This window comes from Thunnus albacares, chromosome 7 (assembly GCF_914725855.1).
Source record: "Thunnus albacares chromosome 7, fThuAlb1.1, whole genome shotgun sequence".
Classification (NCBI taxonomy): Eukaryota; Metazoa; Chordata; class Actinopteri; order Scombriformes; family Scombridae; genus Thunnus; species Thunnus albacares.
The window spans coordinates 2,340,870-2,355,084 of record NC_058112.1 but is presented as its reverse complement, the minus strand read 5'-3'; the positions used below and the strand labels follow the sequence as shown (position 1 = coordinate 2,355,084).

Sequence of the window (14,215 nt, the reverse complement as noted above, 5' to 3'; positions counted from 1 at the left end):
TCAATGCAGCAGCCACCTTCAGACTGTTGGTGCATATTTATAAACTAATTTGCAGTTAATGAAATTACAGATGAGTTGCCATCCAGTGAAACGGGAGCTTCTGGGCCTTTGGGGCCTGGTTGGTAATGTTCCCCTGTGAACAGCAAGTGATGACCGGATGTAAGGTGACTATCCAGAGCAGCTGATGAAGCAACATTTTCATTTGAACGTGACGACCGGAAGTGTGGCTATTGATTGCGGCGCGCTTGACGCTGGCTGAATTAACGCTACTGGCTGCATGGAAGAAAGCCGTCCATTGAAGGAACGTGGTGGATCTTTGTGACTTGACAGGACACTTTTCACCGCCACACTAATGGACTGAGAGACCAACTGTGCTCGGAACCGTATTTACGAGTGTGTCCCGCTCCGGAGCCTGTGATTCTTTATTTGGATCAAGAACAGACTGGTGTCAGCTGGAGAGGAGAGGAGCCACAACACCGCAGCAAACATGTACGTTGTTTCAAATGTTTCTCAGTCAATGCCCTGCTCACATCGAACCAACTATTAGGCTGTTGTTTAATTAGCTATATTCATTAGTTTTTGTGCTTTTGGTTGGAGGGTTAGCATCTTCTCAGTCCTGTTTATGTCGCTTTTGTCCAGCTGTCTGAGTCTGCTGCAGTCTTGTCCTGTCACTCAGTCCTCTTCTCTGTGTGCAGAAACCGGCTTTACAAATCCTTTAATTCTGCACTTCTTCCAGCCTGAGCTCCAGCCTCCAGTCAGGCGCTTTCAGTAAAATGTCACCTTGTAGACTCGGTTTACTCAATATTTCTGAATAGCATGAAAACATCTAGCAAGTGGTGGCAGGCACCGTGAAACATTCACAGTAGTTTCATTTCCATGAACGTGAGTATACCGAATGTACCAGAAACGCCGCATGAGCTCTTGTCATGTTGTATCAAGTGTTTATCTGAAAGTTGGCAAGTTTCTGAAGTGATTTTGGCTTGAACTCGTCGTTTCGCCTGAGGGATCCCTCAATCAGAATCAGTCTATGTGTCAACGGACTGCAAATGTGAAAGTGTGTCTGTGTTTGTGAGAGTTGTATGCAAAGTAGTGGACATTGTCCATGACCATAGCTTTTACATGACAGGTTGTGTGTGTGTGTGTGTGTGTGTGTGTGTGTGTCAGTATGCGGTACAAACAAAGTCATGGTTTGCATCTTTGGATATGACAGAAGAAGTACTGTTAACATGAGAGGATTGCTTTTGTGTGTGTGTGTGTGTGTGTGTGTGTGTGTTGGTATGACTTAGGTCACTTTCAGGGACACACACCAGACTTAAGATCAGTTAATTGGGGACAGATTGTGCAATTGGGGACAAAAGTCGTGTCCCCAATTTGTAAAATGCTGATTTTTGGGTCAGTGATTAAAGTTAGGGTCAGGCAGGTAGTGGTTATGGTCAGAGTACGCCTTCAAATCGATTTTCCAAAACAAAGATCTAAGCTAAAGATCGAGTTTCAAAGCCTCTTCCACAGTGGCAGATTTAAAATTCTGTCCCGAACTACAGTGGAGTCACAGAGCTAAGCATCAGTTTCGGAAAACCCCAGAAGGTTGTTTAACAGCACTTGGTGCTTTTCTGAAGGTATTTTCAGACTACTCTAAGACTCTTCTGTCCTTGTAGATCAAAAAATGTTCCGTCCACTACACACACAAACAATTTTGAATCTTTAATTTTGAATCTTTGTTTTCCAAATTTCATTTCTGTTTACTAATCCAAGTAGCCGGAGATGACCTATTTCCTTCCTTGTTTTGTTTGACACAAGGAAAATAGAAACATTACTGTGCATCAAATTATGAAATGACTGAAAATAACACTATTATAGACAGATATAACTGTGAGTAAACAAAAATAAGTTTTGTAAATGTATAAATTGAGCAAGAAGATACTCAAAAAGAAGTTATTTTTGCCTGCCGTCTTGGTCTAGATTCAGAAATGAAGTCACAACTTTTTTTTCTTCTGCTTTTTTTTTTTTTTTAACCATAAAACAAATGTAAAATTGTAAGACTGGCTAGATGTTCTAACAGAGCAGCCACGCATTTCTTACAGTAACAGAGAATACAGTTAAAAATCTGACAAATTCACAAATGTTGTGTTGGATTGCTAATCAACGTCAATCCCAACCTTAAAGGACAGGTTCACAATTTTTCAAGTGTGTCTTAAAACATCAGTCAGGTGTCCATATGAACAGTGAAAGAGGTTTTCCTTGCTGTAATCATTCCTCCTGTTCATACTGGATATTAAAAGATCCTACAAAAATGTGCTTTCAATGTAAATGATGGTGGGCATTATGAAGGGATCTTCTAATGGTCAGTATGAACAAGATGAATGATTACAGCAAGACAAACATGTTTCAGTTTTCATTCGGGCTCCTGACTAGTTTTAAGACAGACTTGAAAAAAATGTGAACTTGTCCTTTAAATTGTCATATTGTATCACAGGTTTGGGTTTACAGTATGACTCTGCAGTGCTCTGTGGCTTCTGGGAAATGTTGAAAGGCAGGCCTAAAGACTTGAAGTCAAGAAGCAAGACTAGTTAAAACCAGATTTCACTTGTCCTTTTAAATGCTTTATCAAAATAAGAATCATAATTATTCATCTATTCCAGCCTTCTAATATTAGGATTTGCTGATTTGTTTGTTTCAGATTATAAATGGAAAATCTTTGTTTTTAGGGCTGTTGGTCAGATATGGTAAATAATTTGAAGATATCACCTTGGTATTTAGTGACAGGCATTCATCATAAACTTGGACACATTTAGACTTAAAAAAACGGTTGATTAATTGATTATGAGGAACTCTTCTGCAGGTGGTATGCACAAGCTATCAGTCTTGATGGAGTGACAGCATTCTTGGCATAACTTTGAAATGCAGCACATAGTGTAGTAGCACTCTGCCCGACAGAAACAACAGGCAGTTCTGTTTGATTCAGTTCCAGGGGGGAAGGTCATGGAATCCAAATGTTGCTGTAATAGGTGACAAAAACAAACTGGTTCAGGCTGACTGTGGGAATGCTCTCTGAAACCACAAACACACTCTCTGTGTGGCTCTCGGAGAGTCAGCTGAACAGTAGGTCCATTGTGTCGGTGCAGGGCTCTCACAGTTAGAAGACCTAATTCAGCTAATGATCAGGCCTGAGCTAACAAACTGCATGAAACAGATACAGAGCAGAGGGAAGCCACTGTGCTCACTCATCTGCTTCTTATTTCATTCATCACTTGTCTTCTTCATTCATAAAGCACGATGGAACATTAAAGGGCCATGTCACTCATTTTCAACCTGATCTGTTTACTTGTAGTCCGACATGCTTAGGACGCAAGTGGGTTTTTTTTTTGGATGTAATGCAATAAAAAATCTGGAAAATGTTTGTATAATCGTGCATGTTTGTCATCTCTGTGCTCTGTGAAGGGCTCATTGCTTTCATTCTAGCTCAAGCTGACAGCTAATGATACATTCACAGGAGGAGCAACAGCGAATTGTTCTCGCTTTCTTTCTTCAGTTTCATCTGCTGAAATGGATGAAAGTAAAGAACACAGTTTGTCTTTTGGTAAATTGGCACCATTAAAAGTATGCCGAATTAGCTATTAGTAATTCATGTTTGCAGTGTATCCATGGATGTACAGACAACTATCACTGGATTACTTTGATAGTAAAGAAAACTTAAAATTATAATGATTCTAAGGCAAGTTCAGGTGTTTTAAGGCATTTTTGTCTATAATTTCTAAGTTCATTTGTGGTGGACATCGGAATAATATCATCACAAAGTATGATTCACGCTGAATCTAGAAATGTTCACCATAGCTACATAGCTGATTGTGCTACATATCACAACCGGACACATCCTTACATTGCGCTGCATTAAATTTCTCAAAGAACTTCAGTACAAAGTCAAGGTTGTGATATGTAGCACAACAAGCTAGCAAAGCTCTGTAAACGGAACGGTGTTCCTGCACATGCTCAGTGGCGTCTGCTGTACAAAGAACTTTCCTGGGACTGATCGCTGTTGTTAGTCTTTGGAGCCGTTTGATCTTAACAACGGAGGTCAACGGCACAGAGGAATAAGGTATATCAGGCTTTGGATACACACTTGTTAGTAGATCAGTTCAATGTCGGTTTGGCTCCAAACATGAGATTTGTTGACAATAAGACAAATAAAGAAAATCGCCAACCGAACTCTTTAAGGCCTACAGTATTATACTATACAATATGTTGTACCTTGTTATATTGCTGTTGCTTTTCATTAGAGAATTTCTCTATGTAGAGAGTTTTACCCTTTTTTAATCTAGTAAAAAGTCATCTAATCTAATCATCTAATAGTGTGGAAATCTTTATTGTGACTTATATATATACATACATATATATATATATATATATATATATATGTACTGTTGTTTTGCTTTTTTTAATAGAAATAAAACCCATTTAGTTCATTTTGTTCATTTACTTAGTCAGACGATGGAAGCTACAGTTGTAAACTGGAAGTGTCTGCTCTGTGAGCATCTGCAGCAGCAGCAGAGTCTCAGCACAGAGTAAGCTCTCTGCCTGCTCAGCCTGCTCTCGGTGTGTCCCTCTCCGGATGGCAGGTGGGTTGCTCCGGTTCTGGTTCCAAGTGGCAGCCGTCCTCTGGCACTGCCAACCAGTGTCGCCGCAGCCTCACCGTCACACACACACGCTCTCTCTGTATAAGCTGTATAACACATTAAGGTTTAGAAAACCTCTTAAAATACATTTTCTTAAAAGTTCCCTGATGCTTAGGGCCAGCGGGGGGTCAACTCAGGCTTGGTGGGCCGCCAGACTTGCAATACACTGGCGGAAACCCTGTAAAGATCTCCAAGTGTCTCACATTACACACAGTTTTCTTGAAATGTAGCAGAGAGAAGTGAAGCGGCACAGAGGAAGGGTCAGTTTGAAGCATGTGTGTATGCACATGTGTTGGCAGACCATAAACCAGCTCTGAGGCCCAAAACCAACCTGACATTGTTTACCCAGCATGCATTCTGATTTCTGGACTGCCTTAGGCTTCTGTCCTTCTCTCTTACACAAACATACACACACACACACACACACACACACACACACACACATATACACTCATACATGGTCCTTTGAAGTTAATGACTTCCTCTGATGGACTAGACTTCCTTGAAGAACTGGACAAACAGCCAATTAACACACACACACACACTCTCAAACATGGACATATACACACACGTATAGACACATGTACACACACATGCCAGTCTGAACTATAAAGTTATAATGAGAGTTAATGACTTTGACTCTTCAGATAGGCAGGAGTGAGAAGCTAAGAATATTATCCCAAAGGTTTTTCCAAAAGTTTTGGTTCCTGAGAAATAAAAGTTGTATTTTGTGGTTCGGAACATTTTTAGCCTCCACAGTCAGTGTTTTAATTTGGGTTGAAATCAAGGCCAATGTCCTGCCGCACTGGAAACACTTGTCAAAAATAGCAACTTTCTGTGGCTTGAGGTAAAAGTGATGAAGGACGTTTAAGACCTGTCTTGGTTGTAAACTTCTGAACCTGCACAACAGAGTAATATATTCTGAAAGATGTCAACAACTTTTGGTTGGATTGCCATCAAATGTTGCACAGACTTTCATGTTCCCCAGAGGATGAATCATACTGACTTTGGTGATCATCTGACTTTTCATCCAGTGCCACCGGGTAGCTGTTCAATGCTTTCACATATCCATTAAAATATCTCAACATCTACTTGTTAAGATTGACAGAAAATGTTGTACAGACACTCATGGTTCCCAAAGGATGTATTAGACTGACTCTAGCGCTGTCGTGAGGTTGACATTTGTGGGTAATGTTGAATAATGTTGTACAGCAACGTAAATTAATGGTTATATAAAATTATTGTTTTTTGACATTTCAGCACTAACACTTTGGCTGTACTAGCTAAGTTACAGATATGGTTTAGATCATAAGAAAACATTGTAGCTGTCACCTCAAGTCTTGCTGTGGGGTGTCTAAATGTGAGAGTGCTTGAATATGTCTTATAAGTGATTATTTATGTGTGCTAGTTCAGTGCCCCAGTATGTTTTCTTTTTGACCATTGCTAATATAGTAAATACTCTCAGCAGTTATTCAGTGCAGTGTAATCCAGTAGTGCAGCACCAGTGTGTGTTTCTGTCAATGCTGATGATGCTCTGCTGAATGTGATGATTGTATAGTGAACAACGTCGTGGAGGTTCTGAATCATTTACCCATAAGGAAACCGTATGAAATTACTTCTCACCTGAGCTGGACTCACGTTGTGTCCATCAGGTCGAAGTTATTCAAGTTTAGAGCTGCAACAGTTGGTTGATTAATGAATTAGTTGTCAACTTTTGTATTAATCACCAACTATTTTAACTATTGATTAATCATTAAAAGTCATTTATTTTAAAGAAAAAATGTCAATTCTTTGATTCCAGCTTCTTACATGTGAATATTCTGGTTTCTTTAGTCTTCTATGACAGTAAACTGAATATCCATGGGTTGTGGACTGTTGGTCGGGACAAAAGAAGACTTTTTAGGTTGTATCTTGGACTTTGGGAAATAGTGATCAATGATTTCCACCATTTTCTGACATTTCATAGACCAAACAACTAATCGGTTAATCGAGAAAATAATCAAGACATTAATGTGTAATGAAAATAATGGTTAGTCGCAGCCCTATTCAAGTTAGATATTGATCATTTTCTAATATCTGCTGGTCAGTGTTGGTATAGTATCAGTACAGCATTAAGTGGTGCTGAGGGTCTTTCCTCATATAATTCTGGCTATATGTTTTCATCCAAAGTTGATTATCTATGAAGATTTTGTAACATTAGTGTGTGTGCTTTGGATTTTGTCAAGAAATCAGTTTTATCGACGTGCTTTTCAGAACACTGACCCAAAATTACCGTAGAAGCGAGCTGTTCTGAAAGCTCCCCTGTCTGTACTGAAGACTGCACATAAAAATGGATGAAATGATTTAGGATATCATTAGTGCTTTGAGTCACAGCGGTCAATATCGGGGTGAAACATAAATTATTGCTGTAATTGTTATAACACAGTCATTGGTCGGCTTTGGTCCACATGGGTGTAACTTTACAAAAGACAGACTGAAAATGGATCACTGTTATTAGCAAACCTCAGAGTACTACCTGACATGACCTCTGACTCAGCTGAACACATACTTGATGTGTGTGTCCGTGCAGTGAAGGCCTGCACAGAGTGACTCATGCTGTGTCTTTCACTAATAACAGAGTCGCTGCAGTAATCATATATTATACTGACTGGAACAGCTATGTAGCCCTCTCCTGACCTCTTGTCTGTCTCTTATTCCTAAACTAAGTGTCTAAGGATGGAGGGATTTTGGTCATTGCTGGGCTGGATGCAGTTTCATTCCTGCACTGGTCCTGGCCAGCTGGGCAATTTACAGTAGTTCTATTCACTGGATGGCTTTTGCTGTGAAAAGCAGTTACAGGAAATGTTGAGTTTGCATTAGCGGCAACTTTACATCACAACAGGCCAGCTCATTCTGGCACATAAGCATAGCTCCCTCCCAATGATGTTTGTTGATAGTGTTATCAGTGATATCTTTTTCACAACAGATCTGCTTGGAACCAAAACAGGCTGTTCAAGTTTAGATAAGCAGGAAAACCCCCTGCTCATATTGTTTAATTATTGTTCCTGTTAACCATTGTCTTCTTTCTTGTAATTCCATAGTTTCCTCGTTCACATTCATTTCCCTGTGTTGTCCCAGAGCTTCTTTTGACCTGATAAGATAGTCTCAGTGATTGACTGTGTGGGTGTCCTCCTCTCCACCTCTGGTGCTGTCTGCACATGCAGGTAGTTCAGGTGAGAGAGATTATCAGAGGATTACATACTAGGCCTTGTGCCTGACACCAAAGCCATGGCAACAAATAGAGACAGAAAGACAGTGAGCATATAGTGATGTACTATGTTTGTACATACTGCCTGCTGTATTGTGATATCTGTCCTGATAGTGGCAGTAAAGTACACAGGGTCACAAAACCAGTTGGCATCATCCTCTGGGAACCATAAATATAAATATCAAATTTCATGGCAATCTTGGTCCATATTGGTCTTGGACAGACATGTGGGAGGTCTGACACTGATATCCCTAATCTCAAATGATACTTTCCACTTCTGCACAGGCGCAAGGGTTCGTCTGAAATGTTGTCACATTATTTCCAAGAGGGTCCCAGATATTAAACAGGTGTTTGCAGTCTTTGAGCATGACTTGATACAGCTGTGAAAATGTTCTCTTCTTGTGACCCCTGTGAGCTGAACTGGAAACTACATGGTACACTGCCTGGCACTGTATGTGCTTTTTCAAGCATTTGATTGGCTGGTCAGTGTATTGCCAGATGAAGTTGCACTGAAATAGAGCAAGAAGCAAATTTTCTGTCAGACTAACTCATCAGTTTTATTTGTCGGAGCCCTCTCTGGCAGTGCTGCTGCTGCACCAACACAGTGTTCTGATTGAAATAAACGAGGAAGTCTTCGTTTATTTCCTTATTGCTCTTGTGGATCTAAAAGGGTTGTAAATCATCCACAGTAGAGGTGACTGAGACTCTGGAGCTGACCCAGTGAATCTGGCGCTAATGCAGCAATAACACTTTACTTTCATTCCCCTATTTAGCATTCATAAGTAGTACATAAACCTATAATAGTTTATAACTAACTATGATGTAGCTATAGAATAGATTTATTTCCAACATTTTAAAGAAAGGAAATATATAAGTAAGAAAACAAAACAAGAATAACCGATAAAATTAACAATAATCATATACAACAAATTGTCAATAAATAACATAAATAAATATTACATGTCTGGAATGGAGTAGGAAGAAGTGAAATGCTTATCTGGTCCTACCCCTTTTCTATACTTACTCAATGAGCTTAATGTGTATCATGTATAGTCCAACTGTGCACCCCAGTGTCCATCATACACAAATTAAATAATTACCTGTATGTTCATCCTATTTATACATACATAACCTATAAGCAGGTATAAGAACATTTTAAGTGTTTATTAATGTACAACATTTGTCAAAAGTGATTTGTCCTATGAAGACCTATTAGTATAGTTATTACAACTATGTTTGACTATGTTATCATTCATTCATACAGCAGCCTCCACTTATGGATGCCCACAGGAAGAGTTCTAGTTGTTGACAAATGCACTGTAAACTGGAGTTTAACTGACTCAGTTCCAGCAGGGACTGTTTGAGAGTTAAAACTCTCTTGGGACCACAAGATTAATTGATCATTTGTTTGGACCATAAAATGTCAGAAAATGGTAAAAAAAAAAATTAAAAAAAAAAGTTGATCACTGTATCACAACTGTAAGTCCAAAGTGACATCCTCAGATGTCTTGTTTTGTCCTAACCAACAGTAAATGGTAAATGGTAAATGGACTGTACTTGTATAGCGCCTTTCTAGTCTTCCGACCACTCAAAGCGCTTTTTACACTACGAATCACATTCACCCATTCACACACATTCATACACTGAATGGGTACAGGGGCTACCATGCAATGTCCCAACCTGCCCATCAGAGAAAGCTAACCATTCACACACATTCATACACTGATGGCACAGCCATCAGGAGCAATTTTGGGGTTAAGTGTCTTGCCCAAGGACACATCGGCATGTGGACTGGAGGAGCCGGGAATTGAACCACCGATCTTCCGATTAGTGGACGACCCGCTCTACCTCCTGAGCCACAGCCGCCCCGTCAACAACCTAAAGATATTCAGTTTACTGTCATAGACTAAAGAAACCAGAAAATATTCACATCTGAGAAGCTGGAATCAGAGAATTTGGACATTTTCTTATTTTTCTTAAAATCAATTATGAAAATAGTTGACAACTAATCGATTAATCAACTAATTGTTGCCAGCTCCAACAGTATCTACACCTGTAAGTTCTTTGTGACAAATGAATACCCAACTCTTCAAACTGAAAAGATACAATTAGAATGCAAATTTGACTGTAATGTTTTCAGTATGAATGTTTATTCAGCTTAATGCCTTCAGTTCATTGAACTTGTTATCTTTGAGTTTATTTTAAATCAGTTGGTTTTACACTTTCAAAACTCATGAGATGACTTTGAACTAATCATTAAACTTAAGTTCAGGTAACTCACATTTTTGAGGCAGCAGGGGAACTTACATTTTTAAATTAATATGTTTTTCAGTGTAAACACACATATCTGCTAACAACTACATTATTGTGTGCCATAAACTATTTATTTAATGTTTTATATATTGCTTTTAAATGCTAAATAGGGGAACTTATAGTAAAGTGTAATACGCAAAGATTCTTGTATCTTGTATCTCCATTCTGCTATTCTACTATTCTTGGACTAAGGTTCCAAATGAGTCCTAAGTCTAATTTTGCATATCCTTACCTGACAGCTTACACTACACACACTATACAGTGAGACTTCATTTGGTATTAATACCAGTGTTCTTAAATTGAAGTTGACACTAGTCAGACTAGCAGTAAGGCTCTAGTGACGACAGTGTCGGTCAGTCCACCATTTTGGTCCAGAGTGAAATATCTCACATGATGGACTGCTCTAAAATTAGCTGTAGACATTCATGATTTCTAGAGAATTTCATGTTTTTTCATTTAGCTGGAATCACTGCTGTGCCTAAAGACACAGAGCTGCTAGCATGGCTGTAGACTCTTGTTATTGTTAACATTTCGGAACTCATTCTCAGCACTCCATGTAATGTTATCAGCAGGTTGTTGTTACAGATTAAACCATCTCATCAGTTCAGCGTCTGCTCTGTGTGTGTGTCTCTTTACCTGCCCATCCAGCAGCTTAACCTTCAAGGTTATCCATGAAGGGTTAACCTAATGACACAGTTTCCCTTGGTGCACAACCTGCTCACAGGCCCCGCAGGTACTATCAGTCTCCAATAGCAGCGATTCAACAGCCTCACATCCTTTTTAAACATTGATTTACAAATTCTCACATTTAGATTACTGTGGGTGATGTGAACATGTATTGTGTGTTGTATTGCTCCACAAGGAAAAGATGGGAATGTACATCACATTTTCATTCCAGCAGTTAAATTTAGGCACGTAAAACAATTCTGAATAAAATCAGGCAACTTGCACTTTTTCAAACATTGAAGTCTATACTCAACATTAGATACAAAGTAATACAATCCAATTCAATACATCACCACACAAACTGGAAAACACAACAATCCTACAATCCATTTTAACATGAATATCGATATAGATGTTATTTTCAGTATGGTTATAGTAGCTCTGAACCATATTAGACTGTCCACAAACTAGTAATTAGCCTGCTGCACTCTAGTGACAGTTAAGCTGCTTATTGGCCAGCTGGAGATTAACCAGAAAGTCCCCACTTCACAGGGGTCCACACACACACACACACTCAGACAGTCATGTGGTACTTAGTGAGGTAGGAACAGTCTGTCAGCTCATTACCAAGCTCACTCTACTCCACCACAATGAAACATGATTAAAATGATTTGTTTCATCAACTAGTACTGTACAGTACTGAGCTTTTGTTTGACTAAATCTACAGCGGTCCAGTCTGAATGCCTATAAAAGTCAAGCTGAGAAAGTACTAGATGAGGATAAAGCGTTACTGAAGAACAGGAGCAAGAAGGAGCTGACTTTCCATTATTTTTAGTATTCTTGTTAAAGCAAAATCAACACTTCCTGCTGCTACTTCACAATAAAAGCCTTCCAGCAAAGACAACTTGACTACAGCTTTTGTTGTGAAAAAAAGAAAAGGTTGACTTACAGACCCTGTTTACAGCTTGCATTAACATGTGATCTGTATCTGAATATCTTAGGAAAAACACATTTTAATGCAAGTTGTAAATGCACTCAGAATATATTGTTATCAGAACCAGGTTAGATTGGCTAGATCGCCCCAGATGTTGATCTCAGGATGATCTTCAGCAAGCCTGGTAAGGCCTACAAGTAGTAGTGGTAGCTAAAAGTCTTCCCACACAAAAAATAAATGACACCTATTCATAGCGTTTCTCCCCATCACCTGGGACATGCCATGTTTGTTGACAAGTCCACTAGCCCTGCCTAGCTAATTTGCATATTAAGAGCAAATCACAATGTGGATAGAATCAAGAAAACAAAAGTGCTCATTAATAGCAGGTGTAAATGCAAAGGCTCATTGATTGGATGTCACCTGCAGTATACAAGTACAGTCCATTTACCATTTGTGGGACGTTCAGACCAACATCAGCTCTGCGTGAAAAAAAATGCAGCCGTCTCATTTATTTGAATGGGGGCGGTGTGCTGACGCAGCAGGGGTGCCAACACTGAGAACACTGCGGGGTCCTTCGACAAATAAAGTTGAACTGGGGTCAAGTTTTGCCGCAAAGCAACCCCATGTCATCCAGCAAGGTGCTGCATTGGCCAATCACATACATGCAAGCGCACAATCCTGGTTGATTACTTTATAACGTGAATGTCGTATTCAACTGTTTACCTTGCAATCATCACAACAAAAGATAAGACAGTTGCTGCTGCAATAACTTTGCAGAGTTGTAAAATCCTGTCTGTGAGTGTTACAGACCACTGTGTGGTTTTTTTGGCATCTGATAAGCCTTTAAACGCATTAATCTGTAGCTCCAACTGGACTTCCTGGATTGTATTTCATTGTCTCACCGGAACCTCAAACAACACGCCCCTTGCACTGTTTTAACACAGGGCTGTTTTCAGTCTGAATGCAGCATTACCAACAGTTTCACTGCTTTCACTTATGTTATGGCGAGGCCTTTTTAAACTTCAAACTGAAAACTTTAGTAATCTAATGACATACAGTACACAACACAACTGAGTACACCCCAGTGCAATATCACTAAAATGTTAAATGATTCAACATTGTATCATCTTACAATAATTGCAATAAACAGGTTTGATAGACTAAATTGAAAATACAGGCCTCAAAGTACAACCTCAGTGCAACAAAAGTGACGCCTGTGACCACTGAAAACAAAAAGGTTAATTCTGTGACTTCCAATTAGGACTAATTGCCTGAACATGGTCGTAAAAGAACCTATGAAGACCACAACTTTCTCAGTTTTGGCCTTGGTTGTGTCTAGTGCAACATGGCTTCACATGGTGAGGAACTGCCTGAACAAGTAAGAAACCAAATTGTGAGACTTGTGGTTAGGAGGTAGAGGAGGACCCAGACTACCACTAACAGAAGGCAAAGTGGCCGTCCTCGAAAAATGACGGCACGCACAATTTGCTATTTATGCAAACCTTGCATTGAAAACAGAAGGGCAGGTGCTTTTGACTTTGCACAAGGATTTTCTATGGATTGATGATTGGTGTTTCACTGACACTGCATGAAGTGAATCTGTATGGACGACGTCCAAAAAGAAAACCATTGCTCACAAAACGGCACAAAACTGCAAGATTAAACTTTGTCAAAGAACATGAAAAGAAGTCTGATGAATACTGGCTGCATCGTCATCCAACAGAGCACACAAAGTGTGAAGTATTATTAAAAATAATAGTGTTTCCACTCCCTACCTCATGAGCAAGGCACTGTAAACTTAATTGCTTCTCCTCTCTTGGACGTGACTGTATCTGAACTGGGCAGCTCCCAGTGTAGAAGTGTGACATTCTAAAAATATGAAGCAGGGCAGTGGAGCTCTATTAACATTCCCTGGATAAGGTTAAAAGTAATTTGAAAAAATCAGGCCACACAGACACCCAGATAGAAAGGCTTCAGTACTGAGCTTGACTCAATTTACCTTCATTTGACTCAATTCAGGAGCTAGTCCAAGCAGAAGAAACTGAAGAAATAAAACACTTATTAACATAACAATTATTCTGCTTTAAGTCAGCTAAAAATATTGTTACGCCTTGTCATTATCATTGTGCCAGCAAATTGGAGTAAATTGGGCACAGAAGGTGGAGCCAGGATGGAGGTTAGGTGAGACAAGGAAGCAGAAACCACATCAGGATTGAGTGTAAAAGACTGAGACAGCTGACAAGCAAACATGCCTCAATATATACAGTCCACACAGATAAAGTACCAAGTTTCAGCTTTAATTTGAGTAGGTTTACATCAGTATAGAAAGAACTGTATGGGAGATATAGTCCTTTTAACACATAGTGCCCAAAGTTTAGGGGTTCA

General features: G+C 39.4%; 1 protein-coding gene across 1 annotated transcript in view; it reads left to right on the top strand.

The window, feature by feature from the left end:
* ripor1 (RHO family interacting cell polarization regulator 1) overlaps positions 1-14,215 on the top strand; it is a 67,621-nt gene continuing 53,406 nt past the window's right edge. The window contains exon 1 of the mRNA XM_044357579.1: positions 1-489. The gene's annotated coding sequence lies outside the window, so the exon portion shown is untranslated. The remainder of the gene's footprint in view (positions 490-14,215) is intronic.